Genomic DNA, 21,305 nt, shown 5'->3' with positions numbered 1-21,305 from the left:
CTGATCTGAATGTAGCAGATCCGTTGACTAAAGCTCTCCCTAGGGCAAAGCATGACCAACACCAGAATGCCATGGGTGTTAGGTACATTACAATGTAATCTAGATTATTGACTCTAGTGCAAGTGGGAGACTGAAGGAGATATGCCCAAGAGGCAATAATAAAAGTGGTTATTATATATCTTTATGTTTATGATAAATGTTTATATACCATGCTATAACTGTATTAACCGAAACATTGATACATGTGTGATATGTAAACAACAAAGAGTCCCTAGTATGCCTCTTAACTAGCTTGTTGATTAATGGATGATTAGTTTCATAATCATGAACATTGGATGTTATTAATAACAAGGTTATATCATTGTATGAATGATGTAATGGACATACCCAATTAAGCGTAGCATAAGATCACGTCATTAAGTTATTTGCTATAAGCTTTCGATACATAGTTACCTAGTCCTTATGACCATGAGATCATGTAAATCACTTATACCAGAAAGGTACTTTGATTACATCAAACGCCACTGCGTAAATGGGTGGTTGTAAAGGTGGGATTAAGTATCCGGAAAGTATGAGTTGAGGCATATGGATCAACAGTGGGATTTGTCCATCCCGATGACGGATAGATATACTCTGGGCCCTCTCGGTGGAATGTCATCTAATGTCTTGCAAGCATATGAATAAGTTCATAAGAGACCACATACCACGGTACGAGTAAAGAGTACTTGTCAGGAGACGAGGTTGAACAAGGTATAGAGTGATACCGATGATCAAACCTCGGACAAGTAAAATATCGCGTGACAAAGGGAATTGGTATCGTATGTGAATGGTTCATTCGATCACTAAAGTCATCGTTGAATATGTGGGAGCCATTATGGATCTCCAGATCCCGCTATTGGTTATTGGTCGGAGAAAGTACTCAACCATGTCCGCATAGTTCGCGAACCGTAGGGTGACACACTTAAGGTTTGATGTTAAAATGGTAGAACTTGAATATGGAATGGAGTTCGAAGATTTGTTCGAAGTCCCGGATGAGATCCCGGACATCACGAGGAGTTCCGGAATGGTCCGGAGAATAAGATTCATATATAGGAAGTCATTTTATGAGTTTGAAAATGATCCGGTGCATTTATGGAAGGTGCTAGAAGGTTCTAGAATATTCCGGAAGAAAGTCACTTTGGAAGGCGGAGTCCCGAAGGGACTCCACCACCATGGCCGGCCAACCCTAGGGGGTGGAGTCCCAGGTGGACTCCACCTATGGTGGCCGGCCACCCCCTCCCAAGGGAAGGTGGGAATCCCACCTCTAGTGGGAGTCCTAGCTTGGGTAGGTTTCATGTCATATGGAAGGTTTTGGTTTGGGGTCTTATTCGAAGACTTGTAGACCAACTCTTGGGTGTTCCACCTATATAATGAGGGCCAAGGGGAGGGGGCCGGCCACCCCAACACCACAAGGTGGCCGCACCCCTCAAGTGGCCGGCGCCCCCCTCTCCCCAAACCCTAGCCGCCCCACTCCTCCTTCTTCCACGCACGCTTAGCGAAGCTCCGCCGGGATTCTCCACCACCACCGACACCACGCCGTCGTGCTGCCGGATTCAAGAGGAGCTACTACTTCCGCTGCCCGCTGGAACGGGGAGGTGGACGTCGACTTCATCAACACCGAACGTGTGACCGAGTACGGAGGTGCTGCCCGTTCGTGGCGCCGTGATCAAGATCTTCTACGCGCTTTTGCAAGCGGCAAGTGAACGTCTACCGCAGCAACAAGAGCCTCATCTTGTAGGCTTTGGAACTCTTCAAGGGTGAGTCTCGATCATCCCCTCGTTGCTACCGTCTTCTAGATTGCATCTTGGCTTGGATTGCGTGTTCGCGGTAGGAATTTTTTTTTTCTATGCAACGAATCCCTACAGGATCTTGGAGGAAGTGCTCCTATGGAGGCTAGCTTGGAGTTGTGCTAGCCCCATAGGGTGTTGGGAGCCTCCGGTGTTTGTGGAGCCCGCCCCAACCTTGTGAAGGAACCGCCGCCTCGACCGGCTACTTAGTGGAGAAGGGAAAGCTCCTTCGTGGGGCTTTCTCGAGGAACAAGGTGAGGCCTTCGTGGCCGTCTAGACTTTGTGGTTAGAACCTCCTCAACGCAGACATACTACCTTTTGTGGGAGGAAATGCAGGAAACAAACCTCGCCTCGTCTCCGCGTCCCCGGTTGTTTCGCTCCCTCTCTTTACTATCTTGTTCGGTTCCTTTGCTCGTTGCACTAGCTAGGATCATACTTGGAACAACCCTATCACCAAAGTCACCACCTTTACTTCCTCATCGCACTAAAACTGAAAAAGACATAAAAAATGTTCTGCGACCATTCACCCCCCTCTTGCTCGCTACGATATGATCCATTCATATGCATAGTTTCATCAATACTTAGGGAAGTGATATTAGATGTTTACCCTGTTTGTGTTGTTCTTGCTATATAATGAGGCAAATGAGATAATATTGAGGAACATTACTTAGACTTGATTGAGAGATAGTAGCTTTAAATAAAAGTCTAAGCATCCCATTATGCTTTTTATTGCGAACGTGGCACATGTTCACTGGTGAATATTTATATTCTTATGTGTCTTTAAAATACGAAGGTTGATGTTTGTGTGACGTTATAGTCTTTTAAATGCTGAACCTCATCGTTGAATCATATGTAAATCAGTTGATAGTATCTTTATTTGACCAACCAGCCTCCTACTAGCGTTTGAACCAATGAGCCACTACCCGGAGAAGAAAAAAAGAGAAAGAACAATATAAAGATAAAAGAGAAATAAAAAGAAAAAGAAAAAAAAGAGAAAGAGAATGAACACAATGAGTTGGCTATTATGAACAAAGGGAAAAACTTAGAAGTGCCCGAAGGAAAATCAAGAAATGCCACAACTGAGGCTAAAAAAAGCTCACATTCCAAGGGGAATGACCCCAACCACTCATATAAGGTGTTAAAGCTAAGAAGCAAGCACCTATCCCACTTCCACTCCACCCTTTGGTTAACTAAAGATACTATACACTCATGTATGAGTTTCCTATGAGTGTTTAAAAGTTAAAGGATTGGAAGGATACGACATCACCCAAGTATTTAGGGCCTGTTTGGTTCTCAGCCACAGTTTGCCAAGCCTAACTTTGGCAAGTGTGGCAGCCACAAAAGTGTGGCTAGGATTTTGGAAGCCACAAAGTGTGGCAAAAGTTGGCAAAAAATTCACTCTATGACAAGTGAGCCATATGATTAGTGAAGTGTGGCATCTCTAAAGTGTGGCAAGAACCAAACACATGCCAAATTGCCAAACTTTGGCTTGGCAAAGTGTAGCTAGGATCCAAACAGTCCCTTAGTTTGCAATGCAAACATGATGAATTTTAGTCAAGAATTGAAGGAATCAAAGGTATCAAAAACATTACTCCTGATTCAATCAAATGCGAAGAGAGAACTCTATTTATTGCTACTATCAATTAATCATGCCCAAGTAGTGTTGCCATACATTATTCACCTGCACCATGTATAAACAGAAGAACACTAACATAGTGGATTTTTATTAACACTTTGCTATTCATTGATAATGTTATGTTTCAAATACTTGTCATGTTAAATTGTTATGCTTGCATAGCGTAAAGTTCTTGTCAAATTCTTTTAAAAGCAATGCAACAAACTCCGAAGTCCATGTTAGTTATGCTCTAGGATGAACATAGGTTAAGCTTGGGGATGTTGATGCATGTAAAATGCATACATGAAGTTTTAGTTTATTGATACATATTTTCACATATTTGAATCTTATATAATGTTATTTCCATGTTTCATATTGTTTTGGAAGATTTTCTGCATAATCACCTTTTAACTGTGTGTGGCAGAAAACGCCTTTTGTTAATATTTTTACTTTCTAGGAGCTACGTGACTCAAAAAAGAGCAACGTCAGGGGCCACACTTTGGAATTTTTGAGACAAAATGAGCTAAAGTGAAACACCAGGAGGTTAAGGGGCTGGGAACTACGCCTAGTGGCGTGCCCACATACTTCTTTTTACCTAAAAACAAGTTAATGCAAGAATCATCTTCACAAAGCTCAACATACAAACCTTTCAACCAAACAGACTGTTTGCAAGCTTCAACAATAGTCATATATTCCGGTTCAGTTGTAGATTGAACAACAGTAGGTTGCAACACTGCCTTAGCACATCCACCAATAGTGAACACATGACCTGTGAGGGACCTTCTCTTATTCAAGTCGGCAGCGAGTTCCTCGCCGGTCTTGCCAAACTTCAAGCAAACTTTGGATGTACCACAAAGGTACCTAAAAATCGACCGAATAATTTCCAATGTTTTTACCAACATTAGCCATATATCAACTGACCAAACTCATAGCATATGATAAATCAGGACAAGAACAAACCATGACAAACATTAAGGAACCAACAACACTAGAATATGGAATTCGTGACATGTATCTCCATCAGTACTAGAACATTCCAATGTTTACAATTTGAAGTGATGAGCAGTAGGTGTACTAACAGACTTTGCATCATGCATATTAAAACGATGAAGGACTTTCTTAATGTAATTTTGCTGACGGGGCTCGCTCCGCTCCCCAGAAGTTAGCCCCCCCTTTAATATGAATTTGGATCAAAACATAACAGCTCCGACGAGACTACAGTCCCGTGACTCCGGTTTGCAGCACCGCTAGCGCCGTGCCTCCGGCTTGCCGCATCTCCCCCCGCAGTCGTAGCACCGCCACCGTGGCTCTGTAGGGATTCGTTGCATAGAAAACAAAAATTTTCCTACCGCGAACACGCAATCCAAGCCAAGATGCAATCTAGAAGACGGTAGCAACGAGGGGATTATCGAGTCTCACCCTTGAAGAGATTCCAAAGCCTACAAGATGAGGCTCTTGTTTCTGCGGTAGACGTTCACTTGCCGCTTGCAAAAGCGCGTAGAAGATATTGATCACGGCGCCACGAACGGGCAGCACCTCCGTACTCGGTCACACGTTCGGTTGTTGATGAAGACGACGTCCACCTCCCCGTTCCAGCGGGCAGCGGAAGTAGTAGCTCCTCTTGAATCCGACAGCACGACGGCGTGGTGTTGGTGGCGGTGGAGAATCCCGGTGGAGCTTCGCTAAGCGTGCGGGGAAGAAGGAGGAGTGGGGTGGCTAGGGTTTGGGGAGAGGGGGGCGCCGGCCATCTAGGTGGTGCGGCCACCTTGTGCTTGTTGGGGTGGCCGGCCCCCTCCCCTTGGCCCTCATTATATAGGTGGAAGCCCCAAGTGTTGGACTACAAGTCTCCGAATAAGACCCGAACCCAAAACCTTCCATGTGATAGGGAAACCTACCCAAGGTGGGAATCCCACTTGGGGTGGGATTCCCCCCTTCCATGTGGGGGGGGGGTGGCCGGCCCCCTTAGGAGAGTCCACTTGGGACTCCTCCCCCTCTAGGGTTGGCCGGCCATGGAGGTGGAGTCCCAGGGACTCCGCCTTCCAAAGTGGTTTCTTCCGGACTTTTCTAGAACCTTCCATAAAACCTTCTGGATCATTTTAAATCTTATAAAATGACTTCCTATATATGAATCTTATTCTCCGGACCATTCCGGAACTCCTCGTGATGTCCGGGATCTCATCTGGGACTCCGAACAAATATTCGAACTCCATTCCATATTCAAGTTCTACCATTTCAACATCCAACCTTAAATGTGTCACCCTACGGTTCGCGAACTATGCGGACATGGTTGAGTACTCACTCCGACCAATAACCAATAGCGGGATCTGGAGATCCATAATGGCTCCCACATCTTCAACGATGACTTTAGTGATCGAATGAACCTTTCACATACGATACCAATTCCCTTTGTCATGCGATATTTTACTTGTCCGAGGTTTGATCATCGGTATCACTCTATACCTTGTTCAACCTCGTCTCCTGACAAGTACTCTTTACTCGTACCGTGGTATGTGGTCTCTTATGAACTTATTCATATGCTTGCAAGATATTAGACGACATTCCACCGAGAGGGCCCAGAGTATATCTATCCGTCATCGGGATGGACAAATCCCACTGTTGATCCATATGCCTCAACTCATACTTTCCGGATACTTAATCCCACCTTTATAACCACCCATTTACGCAGTGGCGTTTGATGTAATCAAAGTACCTTTCCGGTATAAGTGATTTACATGATCTTATGGTCATAAGGACTAGGTAACTATGTATCGAAAGCTTATAGCAAATAACTTAATGACGTGATTGTCGTTGCCTAATCGACGGTACCTCGGAGGAGGGATCCTCACGAGGGGGAGAAGAAGTAGGGGCCATAGGGCGGAGTGCACACGGGACGGTGGTACGCGAGTTACCCAGCTTCGGAACACCTGCACGATGATAGGGCCTACTACTGCTTGTCTGGAATTATCTGGGCGCTTTCGCGTTGTTACAATGAGTTGTGGTTGTCTCGCTTCTAGCTCCAGATCTCCCCTCAGGGCTCCCGGGATCCGGCTTATATAGGCGCACGGATCTAGGGTTTACATGGAGAGTCCTAGCCGGATTACAGACAGCCTAGCTACGGTACTACATCTTGCCGTGCACGTCACGGATCCGCCTTCCATATACATCGTACTGGATCCGGGTTCCTCATGGGCCTCCACAGATCCGGGTGACTCCTATGTCGGTACGGATCCGAAACTTCTGCGATCTGGGTGGACTTCTTCCTTCATGATCAACAGCAACTGGGCCGCCCGATGGGCCACATGCCTCATCACCGTCCGTGGGCCACCCGGGCTTGCCGGATCTAGGCACTGTCGATGGTACACCCATGAAGTATACCCACAACAGTAGCCCCCAGAGTTCTCCGAGTTTCACCTGCAGTTTCCGCCTTGCTGGTCCATCATGATCTTCGGCAAACGTTGGTAACGCGGAGAAACTTGAAGAACTCCAACTTTGCATTTTCTTCTTCTTCCAACTTATAACCGGAAAATGCTCCCATCCCGCGGGACTTCATCCATCGACGTTCCAAAGAACATTTCCGGGTTACTCCCTGCTCGAACGAGAGGCAACTTATCCTCACGGAATTACCCGGAATCTTAAAAGACTCAAACGGTTCCGGAAATCCTTCATCTTCAGATCATACTTAACAACGGAAGTTCCACATTTCCCGCGCACAACTTCCTCATTTCCCGCGCTGAATTTTCGCAGATGCAAATCTTCAGCCGGAATTTTCGGGAGTGCATGGTTAAGTTACCTCCACGTCGTTTTACCGCAGTTGACCTAAACACGTGTCATCCATCCAACGGTGTGACCGTTCAGTTTCCACCGTCGGATCCGGATCCCGAATCTCCGCGTGTGGCCTATAAATACCCCGCGGCCCGGTAAAAATCCATTCTTCCACCTCTCCTCACCACCTCGTCTTCCTCCTCGCGCCGCGCCGCCCGCCAAATCTCGACTCCGGCGAGTTTTGCCACGGTGAGCTCCGCGCGCCGCCAAACCAAGGCTCCCCTCGCACCAAGATTCCCACGTTTGAACGAGAAATTCGCTCCGCCGCCGATTCGTGGTCACGCGGGACGATTTCCTTCAAGTTCGGCGACCTCATCTTCACCGGAGCTCCGTCGAGCCACCGCGCCATTAGCGGTAAGTGCGCCGGCCTTGTAGAAGATAACCTAGTGTAGAAGATAGACTTAGGTGATCCGGGTACTTAAACATCTTGTATGGGCGCAGCCGGAAGCATGCCACTCGATTCTTCGCATTGTACCGGTAGCTCTCCAAGTAGCCCGGATCCCAACCAAATAGAACCCATATGCCCGGATCCCATATCATTCTTGCCACCATATATTTCCGACATTAGACTAGCTCAACCTTTTTCCGCATCTTCCAGCACCGCTCCAAGCCGGATCCCTTCCCTCCAAGAGCTCCAAGAAGAACTCGAGGGACAAGCTCGGATGGCAGCAAAGGTGCAGGAGACGGAAAACAAGCGGGCGTCCAAAGCCCGGATCCGCGAAGGAGAACGGGGTCAATGGTGGCCTTGCGCAACTACCGACGTGGAGCTTAGAGAGCTCCAGAACGAGGGCATGATCTCCACACATTGGAGCTTCACCCGTGATTCCGACGTCCCCAAGCCCGAAGCCGGAGAAATTGTTATGACCAAAGCTTGGGTGGAACGCGGACTCTCGCTTCCCTGTTCGGAGTTTTTTCTCTCCGTCCTCAACACATATGGGCTCCAGCCCCACAACATCTGCCCAAACTCTTATCTTCTTTTGTCCAACTTCGTGACTCTCTGCGAAGGGCACCTTGGGATCCGGCCAGACGTGAAGTTATGGCAGTTCTTTTTCCGGGTGAAGAAGGAAACCAAGGACAAAGCAATGGTGAACTGCGGAAGCATGACGTTTATGCTCCGCCCTAACCGTATGTATCCTCCCCACGATTCGCACGAATCCGTCCGGTACTGGAACGCCGGATGGTTCTATGAGAAGAACGCTTCAGTTCCGGAAGTCCACGAAGGCCTGCCCCAGTTCGTCAACGAACCTCCGGAAGAACTTGCAAGCTGGAGCTTCGTCCCTTCACTCGCCCTGACCCCAATTTTGGAGAAAGCTGCGCGGAGAATCTCCTGGCTAGTCCACGACGGATTGACCGGAGCCCAGCTCACACTTAGCTGGTTCTCCCGGAGAATCCAGCCTCTTCGCTACAACGCGCGCCTGATGTGCGCTTATACCGGGGCGGACGATCTTCTCCGGGTTACCCGCCACGATCTTCCGGCCGACTCTCTGAAGAGAAGGTTCAAGACGCTGGTAAAGATTCCGAGGGGCCAACAGGTCCCGGAACTGTTCAAGGACATTTACACGAACGACCAATGTCCTCCGGTAAGCTTTGTTCTTTCCGTTGCTTCAAACTTCACAAGTTTTTTGATGTTAAACTCTAACTCTTGTTCATTTTCCTTCCAGCTCAACACTTTGGCGGAGGAAAACTTCCGCACCATTATTCGCGTCCCCGTCACCGGCGACACGGCGGAGGAGGCTCCGGAAGACGACGATGAGGAAGAGGAACAGGCACCCCGCAAGGCGGCCCCTCGACCTACAAAGCGTCCCCGCGCCAAGGCTTCCGGCTCTGAAGCCGGAGCTAGCGGCGAGGCCTCCGCCAAGAAGCCGAAGACGACAAAACCACCTCCGCTAGACTCAAGGAAAGCGGAGCGTGCGCGTCTAAGGATGCTCTCAACGGCTGGCCAGGGCACGCGCCCCATCATTCCCGGCGCCCCGTAAGTTTCCGAACATGATGCAACTTTATCTTGGCGAAATTATCTCTTGTCTAAACCCTTTCACTTGTTTGCAGGAATCCGAAAACCGCTGCCACGCGGACCACCAGCCAGGAGCCCATCACGAAATATATGAAAAAATCTCCGGCTGTTGGTCCCTCTACTCCAGTTCCACCAAGCGCCTCCCACCCAACTCCTCAACCGTCGCCCCCTCAAGCTGATCCATCTCCCCCACCTGCCGCAAACACTCCACCGGAAATAATTCCGGTTAGCAGCGGGCATGCGGATGGAGAAGATCCTAAGGCCAAGGGCCCTGCCCAAGAAGACGCGGAAATACAAGGCCAAGGAGAGGCTGAAATCACTTCTTCCGAGAAGGCTGGAGAGGGCGCTGGCGACATGGTCGTTTTTCCGAAGAACTTCGGAGATCCGGCTGACACCACTTCCACCCCCAAGGCGTATGCCACTAAGTTTTTCAACAAGCTGTCTGAGGCGGAGAAGTGGGAACTTGAACAAGACCTGCTCAACGCCATGCTGAACAACGCACGGGGAAGCCTGATTCCAGGACATCGGAAATCCAGGACTTCAAGAAAAACGTCGGCCAGTTCTTCGACCAGCTCATCTGCAAGCAAAAGGTACTCCCCAGTAGCCCCCAAGCATGTAGGCGGAAACTCAAATAATAGTTAGCGCTTAGATGCTTAGAGAAAAATTACTTCCAGGAAAGTTTTTTAGAATGGACCAGTAGCCCCCAAGCATTATGGCGGAAAGGTTCCGGCAATGATGCTTTGAAAGAAACCACTGCTACAGGCGGAATTTTTACTCCTGCACTGTTTAAATTTTACAGGAACAACAGGCGCTGCACTACGAGCTGCACAAGAACATTGCCCTGCAGCGCCGCGTTACTCTGAGTCAGGCGGAAAATATCCGGACTCTGAAGGATGAGAATGCGGAACTGGCTAAACAACTGGCGGACGCCCAAGGTTGGTTTCCGCCTGCTTCGTCGTTAACCAAATTCCGACTTTGAACTTGCTGTTAACTTATGTCATTATAGGTGCATCCTCCTCCCTTGCAACAGCTTAAATCACGAACTTGAGAACCTGCGCTCCTCGTACCAAGAGTTGGAAAGCGAAACTAAAGGAGGCGGAACTTAAGAGAGAGCAGGCCGAAAAGCAGTGGCGGAGAAAACTCCGAGCATATCAGGGAAAAGGGGGAGCTGGAACTGAAAAAGAATGCTGACAGCGAGACCATCAAGAGACAGCAAAGAGAGCTCAATGGACTCCGGAGATATATGGAGACGGCGGAGCATCACTGGGACTTGCTCAACGAGAACATTTTGGGTAAGACATAGAAACCTCGTCCAGATGTTTGCTCCGACTTTTACTTTGTGCTCAAGTTGCATGCTTATATCCTGATTATCTTATGCAGAGCCACTTGGTTATCCGGAGCAGCGCCGGAATTTATTCCCACGGGATGACCTTCTTCAACTTGCAGGCGATGACTGCAAAGATCTCATCTCCGCCTCCCGCAAGATATGTTATAACTTATCCATCAAGAGGAGCCGCACTTGCAACGTCCGGAAGCTTGTTGGAAAGATGGACATTCTTACGGAGCTGGTGACGGATCTACAAGCATCGTCAGCCCGGCGCAGCTGCAATGGCCTTGACCATGTGCCTAGCACATACTCCGGATCTTGATCTTGATGAAGTGACCACGGGCGTTCCTCAGGATGCGGATGTCGGCGCGGCTATTCTGGATGCGATTAGCGGCTACGACACCGAAGTGCGCGCGGGGATCCGTCATGGGGAATTCTATGACAAGGTCGTTACGCCGCCGACGAGCCCTTGGAAGCGGAACTTCAAAAGGAGCTCGAGGCGAAGGCGCGACCCACGGAATCCGGGACCCAATATACCTGGACCAGCTCCAAGGACGCTCCCCAAGAAGAACCCAAGACCAAGACTGCAGCACGAAGAAAAAGAAAGTGAAGAAGACGTGTCTTCTCCGGCCGAAGCGCCAAGGAAACGAGGATCCGAGAGGGCAAGACTTCTCCGGCTAAGGGGGAATGAAAACTTTTATTCCTGCGGGAAAGACAAATGCATCATTTTGGCCCCAGCGAGGGTTTGTAATAAGACTTTAAATTCTTAAGTAGCTAGGAACGAAACGATTATGCATGGGGCGGAAACACTTATCCTGCTAGCCGTTAATATTATGCGCATGTTTCGTTTATGTCGGAAAGCAAGTGCTGACTTCGTTATTTTCCGGCTTGCCCGCTTGACCTTCCACGAGCCGGAAAACCTTAGCCGGAAATGCTCGCCAGCGGCGACGAAGCCCAATGGCAGTCCGTCCATAACCGCGGAAACAAGCCCCCAGGCATAGGTGCCGGAAATCGCTACTAGGAATCCACGGTTTCGCAACAGATAACAACTTTATCAGAAAACTTAAGCTTACGTCCTAAAGGACGGTTTTGGAAAATCACAACTTTCATACACGCCTAGGCGGAAATATCCAGCTCTGCGGTTTTAGTCGAAAAAAACATACACGATCTAAAATGAACAAGTAAAGGAGGTAAAAGACTCAAAGAGTGAACCATAAGCTTTATTTCATTGATCATGTATAACTATTACAGAGTTTATAACTCGGAAAATATATGCTAAGTGTAGAAAGGACGTAGCTGTGCGATGTTCCAAGGGCGATCTGTTTCATCGTAGATATCATCCGGATCCTCACGCTTGCGTTTCCGGTGCCAGTTAGCAGGTCTATCCCTCAGCTCACGGAAATCAACAAGGTAGTACGACCCGTTATGAAGCACTTTGCTAACGATGAAGGGTCCTTCCCATGGAGATTGCAGCTTATGGTCTTTCACCTGTCGAAGGCGGAGGACCAGGTCTCCTGCCATAAAGGATCGTTTCCAAACTCGACGACTGTGATAGCGTCGGAGCTTCTGCTGGTAGATGGCGGAGCGCTGGTCAGCTAAGTTCCGAGCTTCCTCGATCAGGTCCACAGATAGCTGTCTGGCCTCGTCATTGTTTCTTCATTGTGGCGGAAACTTCGCGGTGAGTCGTGGATGATGTCGGAAGGAAGCACGGCGGATCCGTATACCAGGAAAAATGGGGTAAACCACTGTTGATCTGTTAGGGGTAGTTCGTAAACTCCACAGGAAACAGACTTCAACTCGTCAGCCCAAGCTCCGGCTGCTCGTCGCAGCGGTTCTTCAAGGCGCGGCTTAATTCACGATAATATTAGACCGTTAGCCCTTTCAACCTGACCGTTAGATTGTGGATGAGCCACGGATGCAAGGTCCAGTCGGATCCCATTGTGTCACAATAATCCCTTAACTCTCCTTGAGCGAAGTTTGTGCCATTATCTGTGATTATCTTTGTGTGGGATGCCGAATCTCATCACGAGGCTGCAGACGAATTTTAGTGCCGTAGCACCATCGGCTTTTCTCACCGGCTTAGCCTCGATCCATTTCTTGAACTTGTCAACGGCGACCAGGAGGTATTCAAAACCGCTAGGAGATGATCTCTTTAACTTACCAACCATATCGAGCCCCAGGACCGCAAATGGCCAGGTGATAGGTATGGTCTTCAGCTCTTGGGCTGGAGCGTTTGGTTGAGTAGCGTAATACGACAACCTCGGCAGGTCTTGACTATTTTATCAGCGTCTTCTTTAGCCGTAAGCCAATAGAAACCTAACAGAAAAGCTTTGCAACGAGTGATGCGGGAGCGGCGTGATGCCCGCAATCCCCTGCATGGATCTCTACGAGGATTTCAATGCTATCTTGATTGAGACGCATTTGAGAAATACCCTGCCGCACTTCGTTTGTAGAGCTGTCCATCAACTATTGTGTAGGTTCTTGCTCGTCTGATGATCTGTCGTGCGAGGACCTCGTCCTCTGGCAACTTCTGATCGATGAGGTAGTCCAGGAAAGGCTGTGTCCAAGCCGGAATGATAGCCATCACTTCCCTAGCCGGAGACACTGCCACCTCTGGGTTTTCCGGGTTAGCGCCCTTAACTGAGGGTATCCGGAGATGCTCCGAGGAAAATGCCAGGCGGAATTTGCTTCCTGCCGGATCCGAGCTTGGTTAGCATGTCTGCCGCTGTGTTATCGTCTGTTCTGACGTACTTGACTTCGTATCCGAGGAAGCACTTGGCGATCTCGTCAACTTCGTCTCTATAGGCCGCCATGACGGAATTTAAGGCGTTCCAGGTTCCGGCTACTTGTTGTGCCACCAGGTCGGAATCTCCACAGCATATGATGTGCTTGATCCCAATTTCCTTAGCGATGCGCAGACCGTGTAGTAGAGCCTCATATTCCGCCATGTTGTTACTAGCTTCGAAGTGGATCTGCAGAACATCTTGCAGCTTCTTCTCCGCTAGGGGACTTCAGGGTGACTCCGGCTCCTGAGCCTTGATGCTGCTTGGATCCATCGAAGTGCATGACCCATGTTTCTGGTTCCGGCTCCAGACTTGCATCCGGAGCTTCTGTCCAATCTGCGACGAAATCTGCCAAGACTTGGGATTTAACCGCAGTCCTGGGCTTGTAAGCGATGTCGAAGGCGGATAGTTCAATGCCCCATTTAGCCGTACGTCCTGTTGCGTCAGCGTTGTTGAGAATTGTTGACAGCGGAGCCTTGCTCCACGGCATTCTTGGATGCTCTTGGAAGTAGTGTCTCAGCTTCCGGCTGCCTAGGAATACTCCATAGGCTAGCTTCTGAAAGTGAGGGTATCTTTGCTTTGACTCCGTAAGCACCTCGCTAATATAGTAGACAGGTCTTTGGACGTCATATTCATGACCTTCTTCCTTTCGCTCCACCACGATGACGAGGCTGATGACTTTGTTGGTAGCTGCCAGATAAAGGAGCATTGGCTCCACGACTCTCTGGAGCTTTTTGCCAAGATAGGTGGGGAGGTAAGTATTTCCTTCAACCCTCGAAGAGCTGCGTCGGCTGCGTCGTCCCAGACAAATTTGTCTGTTTTCTTCAGCAGCTTGTACGAGAGGTAGTGCCTTCTCGCCAAGACGGCTAACAAACCTGCCGATTGCTGCAACACAACCGATTAGTCGTTGCACATCTTTGAGACAAGTTGGCCTTTTGATGCACAGGATTGCCTTGATCTTTTAGGGTTAACTTCAATGCCTCTGTGAGAGACTATGAAGCCAAGGAGTTTTCCGGCTGGCACGCCAAAGACGCACTTCAGCGGATTCAACATCATCTTGTACCTGCGGAGGTTGTCGAAGGTTTCTGTGAGGTCGCTGATCAAGTCGGATCCTTTCCGGGTCATGACCGCGATGTCGTCGACGTAAGCGTGCACGTTCGGCCAATTTGGTCCTTCGTGCACCGCTGCATCGTACGTTGGTAAGTAGCACCTGCATTTTTCAAACCAAAGGGCATAGTAACATAGCGGTAAGTACCGAACGGGGTAATGAATGAAGTTGCCTTTTGGTCGGATTCCTTCATCCGGATCTGATGATACCGGAATACGCATCAAGAAAACACGAAGTTCCGCCCGCCATCGAATCAATGACTTGGTCAATGCGCGGCAAGGGGAACGGATCCTTCGGGCAATGTTTGTTCAAGCCGAGTAATCGATGCACATTCTTAGTATTTCGAGTGTTCTTTTTGGGTACAAGGACGGGATTCGCGACCCAATCGGTGTGGATAACTTCTATTACAAAACCTGCTTCTAGTAACTTTGCTAGTTCCATTCCTATGGCGCGGCGCTTCTTATCTCCAAAGCGTCGCATAGCTTGCTTCACTGGTTTGGCCCCGGATTTATGTTGAGGTAGTGCTCGGCGAGTTCCCTAGGTACTCCGGACATGTCAGAAGGTTGCCATGCGAAGATATCCATGTTAGCGCGGAGGAACTCGACGAGCGCGCTTTCCTATTTGGGGTCCATGTTGGCTCCGACTGAAACCTGCTTGGAAGAGTCACCTGGGATGAGGTCATGCTTCTTGGTTTCTATCGCGGGCTTGAAGGAGGTTTTACGCTCGGAGATCTGCTTCTTGGTGGTCTGCATCTCGATCGGATCCACCGCGGCTCTGTAGCCTTTCGGCTCTTCTCCGGATATCCACGAGACTTCTGCGAAGGCGGCATCGCCTAACTCGCACTCATGAGCCTTTTTGTAGTCTCCGGATACGGTAATCATACCTTTAGGACCCGGAATCTTGAGCTTGTTGTAGATGTAGCACGCTCTTGCGTGGAACTTGTGGTAGGTGGGCCTGCCGAAGATGACGTGGTAGGAGCTCTTGAAGGGCACAACTTCAAACGTGATCTTCTCTTCGCGGAAATTATGAACATCGCCAAAGGCCACGGGAAGTGTGATGCTGAGGGAGTTCACCTTCTTACCGGAACCACACCATGAAACTCGGTGGTCTTGTGTTTGAGCTGTTCCTTGGTGAGGTTCATCCGCTCTAGAGTCTCCAGGTACATGATGTTCAAGCTGGCTCCGCCATCCATGAGGCACTTGGAGAAGTCATACCCGTCTATGCGGGGACTTACAACCAAGGCGTAGCATTCCTTTGGCACGATTGCGGGGTGATCCTTCCGATCAAATGTGCACGGGATTTCCGACCACCTGACGTATCGCGGCACAGGAACTATGGCGTTCAGGATCCGGGTAGCTGACTTGAGGCGCGTCATCGTTGGGGTTCCGAGGAAAGTGTGGTAAGCCCCAACGCTCTTTTTGTCGAATGGATTGGATTTACCTGCGGCTCCTGCCTTGGGATCCGGCGAGTTATCATCCTCATCCATCGCCTCGGAACTATCATCCTCTTTGTCCTTGTTCTTGCCCTTGCCACCTTTGCCACGTGGGCGGTGCTTCCGGGCGCGCTTGTACCCTGCCTCCGGGTCGTTCTTTAGATCATTGACCCATTTGCAGTTGCGGTTGGTGTGAGTGGACTTCCCCATGCTTTGGATCCAGATGGGCCAGGCAGGGCATGTCTCTGTACTCCTCGTAGGTTTGCGGAGCGCGGGATCCCCCAGCAGTGACCTCGGACGTATGCTGCTGACCCCGGCCGGCTCCGCCTCCACGTCCGCATCCTCTTCCGCCTCCTGGACCTCCGCGTTGAAACGCCATGGCGACCATCTCGGATCCGCCAATCTTCTGGTCATCAGGGTTCTTACGCTTATGACTGCTGCTGCCACCGTTGTCACGGTTCTTCTTTTGCTGATGCAAGGGGATTGCTGTGGCTGCGAGATCACCGCCTGCGTCGTCATCGGCGGCAGTGTGATCGCTGGCGATGGTGATCATGTCGTCCAACGTCAGTTGATTTGCATTGACCATGCAAGTTAGCTTGTGCCGTAGCAATCCTCCTCGCTGCAAGCCCCCAATGAAGGCGTGCATTGCTGTGCGGTTGTCGACGTTCGCACTTCGTTCGCATGCCAACCATCGGGTGAGGAAATTCCTCGATGTTTCGCCCTTCTTACGGATACATGCCTGCAGGTCGCTTGTTGTGGCAGGTCTCTTGTAGGTGCCCTGAAGTGTTTCTCGAAAGCGTTCTTCCAGGTCGAACCAGCAAAAGATGGAATTCTTCTCGAGGTCGCCGAGCCGGATCCGGGCTGGACCTACAAGGTACAACTGAAGCATGCGGCAGGCGATGTTAGGGGTTCCTCCGGCGAAGGTTACAGCATTATAGTAATCCTCAATCCAGGTATCCGGCCTTTCGGTGCCATCATAATGCTTCAGATTTCCGGGTAGCTTGAGGTTCATCCTTGGCTTTGGTTCCTCTCGAATCATCCTGCCAAAGCACTTCAGACCAATGTAGTCGGTTCTGTACTCGTTAAGGCGGTCCCGCGCGTCGCGCGAGCCGTGGCGAGGAGACTTTGAGCGAGAGCGAGATCTCCGGCCATTGCCTCCGCCTCCACCTCCGCTGCCACCGCTAGGTGGTGGTGAGGGAGACCTGCGAGGTGGGCGGTCTGACTTCTTGCTTCCGCCATCTGAATCTCCTCGGCCTTCCTGGTGCTGGCTCCGGCTCCTGTGGCTGCCTTCGCCTTGGCGCTGGCTGCCCTGGTCGTTCCGGCGAGCTCCGGGTCACGGCTCCGGCGAGGCTCGGGTCCGGCTCCGGCGAGGTTACGGATCACGGTTCCGGCGAGGTTCGGACGGACCGCGGTCTTCATCCCGATTCCTCCTAGGCTCGGGCTCATGAACGTTGTTACGGATTCCGGCGAGGTTCGGCGAGCGCTCCCTGTTTCTGTTTCTTGGCAGCACGTTGTCGCGGATAACAATCCCACCATGCCCTGGGGGCCTGATGTTTCCGGCTGGACTACGGCGGCGAGGGGGTCGCGGGTAACCGTTGGGCGGAGGAGAGGGGTTGCGGTATTTGTCTCGTCCAGAGTACATTGCATCCTTTCCCTTTCTTGGATCTGACGGTGGCGTCTTTGATGGTACGGGGATCGGATTTGGGTGTTCCCTGGCTTTCCTTCTTCTGCGCTCCGAGGATCCGGTGTGTGATTCATCGTCGGGATGCCGATCAGCGCGGGCGTCCTTCTGCGCGGTAGATACACAGTTATCCGGATTGGATTCCAACTGCGCGAAGTATCCGCTTTGCTTTGCTTTGCATTCTTTGAAGCGACAAGTGTGCGGAGATAGTTGATATCAACCTCTTCGTCCTTCTTCTTCAACAATTCCGCAGCTTTTGCATGTTGTCCTTTGGGGTTTCCAGCGGCTGGTGATCTGCGGGCGTGTTGAAGGGTATCCTGCGAGGCGGAATTGCTTCTCTAACAATTCGATCGGCCTCCGCCTGCGCATAGATCATCTTTACCTCCCACTCAGCCCTCATGCTCTTGACCTGCTCGAGTGTGGCAGCAATCTCGCGGTCCTGTCTATCGAAGTTTTCCGCCCAGGCTGCATGATCTGCCCTCCCTACCTTTAACGCAGCTTCGGTGTCGGCGAGCTTCTTGGCTGTGGCCAGCATTTCCTTTCTGGTGGTCTCTAGAGCCTCCAGATCTGCGGCGTCGCCCGGGGTTATAGGTGTGTTAAGAACTGCTCGCGCGTGCCACCTCCTCTCGCCGACAGGGATTTCCTCAGGAAGAATCCCTTTGGGGTCGCACCCGAGACATTGGAGATCCTTGTTGGGATGGTTGGGGGTCAGATTGGCTGGCTTGGTCTCCAGATCCAGTTTGTCCCAGCGCTGCTACCGTTGCGAGAACCTGCTTGGGCTGGGCGGAGTCGACTTCGGGCTGATCACTGTATCCATATTCCCTTATCTTGCGAACGAAGTCATCAGACTCCATGGAGGAGGTATCTCCGGAAATTGGGCTCAGATTGCCCAAAATCGACTCTTCAACCGGAGCTTCGCTTTTTCCGACAGGCTGAGCCTGATCCGGATCTGCGCCGTTTTCCGGTGCCTCTACCTGCTCAGGACCAGCTCCGGCTTCTTGAGGGGCGGTTCCGGCGGTATGGGCCAAGAAGTGTACGAAGTGGCACCTCTGCTTTTCTAACACCTGGGAGACCCAGGCGGATCTGCATTGGTCTTCCACCATTGTTTCCCTCGCACAGGGCGGATTGGGTGGGCTTTAAAATTTCCAGATCCGAGGCGGAATCTTCCTTGGGAAGCTCTGTATCTCAGATCGGATGTTCGCGACAGCGTCCGGCTCAGCGCCGGGCGCGTCTGCGTTACTTACCAGTGGGTTTCCGTCGGAATCGACGGTTTCCCCGATGAAGATGTGTATGCCGCCAATTGGGACGATGGAGAGCTTGACGGGGTTTGTCCTAGCCGGAATCCAGCACTCATCCGGAGGGACGATCGGTAGATTCCCGGCGTAAAGGACGCGCCCCACAGCGATGGTGTCGTCGTAGCTTCCCATGGCGGAACCCTCCCGGTTCCGTCCTCCAGACGCCACAGGCCCCACGGTGGGCGCCAACTGTCGTTGCCTAATCGACGGTACCTCGGAGGAGGGATCCTCACGAGGGGGAGAAGAAGTAGGGGCCATAGGGCGGAGTGCACACGGGACGGTGGTACGCGAGTTACCCAGCTTCGGAACACCTGCACGATGACAGGGCCTACTGCTGCTTGTCTGGAATTATCTGGGCGCTTTCGCGTTGTTACAATGAGTTGTGGTTGTCTCGCTTCTAGCTCCAGATCTCCCCTCAGGGCTCCCGGGATCCGGCTTATATAGGCGCACGGATCTAGGGTTTACATGGAGAGTCCTAGCCGGATTACAGACAGCCTAGCTACGGTACTACATCTTGCCGTGCACGTCACGGATCCGCCTTCCATATACATCGTACTGGATCCGGGTTCCTCATGGGCCTCCACAGATCCGGGTGACTCCTATGTCGGTACGGATCCGGCCATCGATCTGGACTGGACTTCTTCCTTCATGATCAACAGCAACTGGGCCGCCCGATGGGCCACATGCCTCATCACCGTCCGTGGGCCACCCGGGCTTGCCGGATCTAGGCACTGTCGATGGTACACCCATGAAGTATACCCACAACAGTGATCTTATGCTACGCTTAATTGGGTGTGTCCATTACATCATTCATACAATGATATAACCTTGTTATTAATAACATCCAATGTTCATGATTATGAAACTAATCATCCATTAATCAACAAGCTAGTTAAGAGGCATACTAGGGACTCTTTGTTGTTTACATATCACACATGTATCAATGTTTCGGTTAATACAATTATAGCATGGTATATAAACATTTATCATAAACATAAAGATATATAATAACCACTTTATTATTGCCTCTAGGGCATATCTCCTTCAGTCTCCCACTTGCACTAGAGTCAATAATCTAGATTACATTGTAATATACCTAACACCCATGGCATTCTGGTGTTAGTCATGCTTTGCCCTAGGGAGAGCTTTAGTCAACGGATCTGCTACATTCTGATCAGTGTGTACTTTGCAAATCTTTACTTCTCCATGTTTGATGTACTCGCGAATCGAGTGGTAACGCAGCTTGATATGCTTCAGCCTCTTGTGTGACCTTGGTTCTTGTGCATTGGCGATGGCACCCATGTTATCACAGTAGATGATTAATGGGTCCAATGCACTAGGAACCACACCGAGCTCTACAATGAACCTCTTCATCCATACCGCTTCTGATGAAGCCTCTGAAGCCGCTATGTACTCTGATTCTGTTGAAGACTTCGCCACCGTGCACTGCTTCGAGCTTGCCCAGCTTACTGCAGCACCATTCAATATAAACACGTACCCAGACTGTGACTTAGAGTCATCAGGATCAGTATTCCAACTTGCATCGGTGTAACCGTTTACAACGAGCTTTTGGTCACCTCCATAACAAAGAAACATATCCTTAGTTCTTTTCAAGTACTTCAGGATATTCTTGACCGCTGTCCAGTGTTCCATTCCTGGATCACTTTGATATCTGCTAGTCAAACTAATAGCATGTGCTATATCCGGTCTAGTACATAGCATGGCATACATGATAGATCCTACTGCCGAGGCATAGGGGATATTACTCATCCTTTCTCTTTCTTCTACCGTAGCCGGTCCTTGAGTCTTACTCAAGACCTTGCCTGGTAACATAGGTAAGAACCCTTTATTACTTTCGTCCATTCTAAACTTCTTTAGAATCTTGTCCAGATATGTACTCCGTGATAGCCCTATTAGGCGTCTTGATCTATCTCTATAAATCTTGATGCCTAATATATACGATGCTTCACCAAGGTCTTTCATTGAAAAACTATTATTCAAATAACCTTTTACACTGCTTAATAGTTCTATATCATTCCCGATCAATAATATGTCATCTACATATAATATCAGGAATGCTACAGAGCTCCCACTCACTTTCTTGTAAATACAGGCCTCTCCATGATACTGTATAAACCCGAAGTCTTTGATCACCTTATCAAAGCGTCGGTTCCATCTTCTTGATGCTTGCTTCAGTCCATAGATTGAACGCTGAAGTTTGCATACTTTGTCAGCATTTTTAGGATCGACAAAACCTTTTGGTTTTACCATGCCATATCCCAACTCTTCCTCAATGTCTCCATTAAGGAACGCCGTTTTGACATCCATCTGCCAACTTTCATAATCGAAAAATGCAGCTATTGCTAACAAAATCCTCATGATTTTAGCTTAGCTACGGGTGAGAA

This window comes from Lolium perenne, chromosome 5, assembly GCF_019359855.2.
Source record: "Lolium perenne isolate Kyuss_39 chromosome 5, Kyuss_2.0, whole genome shotgun sequence".
Lineage (NCBI taxonomy): Eukaryota > Viridiplantae > Streptophyta > Magnoliopsida > Poales > Poaceae > Lolium > Lolium perenne.
The sequence above is the reverse complement of the archived record's forward strand: the minus strand, read 5'-3'. Positions refer to the sequence as shown.